Raw genomic sequence first — 1348 nt, 5'->3', positions numbered from 1 at the left:
AAAGCAGAAGCTAAGAGAAGCTAAAGCACTACTCTCTGTAGAGGACCTAATAGAAATCTTCAAACAAGAAGAAGACATGGCAGCCGAAAACAACAATAATGCCAACAATGCAAGGAAGGTGCTGGGTGACTTTATTGCACCTACTCCCGACTTCTATGGGAGAAGCATCTCTATCCCTGCCATTGGAGCAAACAACTTTGAGCTTAAGCCTCAATTAGTTTCTCTAATGCAACATAATTGCAAGTTCCATGGACTTCCATTGGAAGATCCTCATCAGTTTTTAGCTGAATTCTTGCAAATCTGTGACACTGTCAAGACCAATGGGGTTGACCCTGAGGTCTACAGACTTATGCTATTCCCTTTTGCTGTAAGAGACAGAGCTAGGATATAGTTGGACTCACAACCTAAAGAAAGCCTGAACTCTTGGGAAAAGCTAGTCAATGCCTTCTTGGCAAAGTTCTTTCCACCTCAAAAATTGAGTAAGCTTAGAGTGGAAGTCCAAATCTTCAGACAGAAGGAAGGTGAATCCCTCTATGAAGCTTGGGAAAGATACAAACAATTGATTAGAAAGTGTCCTTCTGACATGCTTTCTGAATGGAGCATCATAGGTATCCTCTATGATGGTCTATCTGAACTGTCCAAGATGTCATTGGACAGCTCTGCTGGAGGATCTCTTCATCTGAAGAAGACACCTGCAGAAGCTCAAGAACTCATTGAAATGGTTGCAAATAACCAATTCATGTACACTTCTGAAAGGAATCCTGTGAACAATGGGACGAATCAGAAGAAAGGAGTTCTTGAGATTGATACTCTGAATGCCATATTGGCTCAGAACAAAATATTGACTCAACAAGTCAATATGATTTCTCAAAGTCTGTCTGGAATGCAAGATGCACCAGGCAGTACTAAGGACGCTTCATCTGAAGAAGAAGCTTATGATCCTGAGAACCATCAATGGAAGAGGTGAATTACATGGGAGAACCCTATGGAAACACCTATAATATTTCATGGATAAATCATCCAAATCTCTCATGGAAGGATCAACAGAGACCTCAACAAGGTTTCAACAACAATAATGGTGGAAGAAATAGGTTTAGCAATGGCAAGCCTTTTCCATCATCTTCTCAGCAACAGACAGAGAATTCTAAGCAGAGCCACTCTGACTTAGCAACCATGGTCACTGATCTAATCAAAACCACTCAAAGTTTCATGACTGAAACAAGGTCCTCCATTAGAAACTTGGAGGCACAAGTGGGTCAGCTGAGTAAGAAAGTTACTAAACTCCCTCCTAGTACTCTTCCAAGCAATACAGAAGAGAATCCAAAAGAAGAGTGTAAGGCCATCAACA

General features: G+C 41.2%; 1 non-coding gene across 1 annotated transcript; it reads right to left on the bottom strand.

The window, feature by feature from the left end:
* Positions 1-481: 481 nt before the first annotated feature.
* Positions 482-589, bottom strand: LOC112767873 (small nucleolar RNA R71). The gene has a single exon (XR_003185319.1). It is a non-coding gene; the product is annotated as a small nucleolar RNA R71 (small nucleolar RNA).
* Between the last annotated feature and the right edge of the window lie 759 nt (positions 590-1348).

Source organism: Arachis hypogaea, chromosome 2 (assembly GCF_003086295.3).
Source record: "Arachis hypogaea cultivar Tifrunner chromosome 2, arahy.Tifrunner.gnm2.J5K5, whole genome shotgun sequence".
NCBI lineage: Eukaryota > Viridiplantae > Streptophyta > Magnoliopsida > Fabales > Fabaceae > Arachis > Arachis hypogaea.
This window is presented reverse-complemented; position numbering and strand designations above follow the sequence as displayed.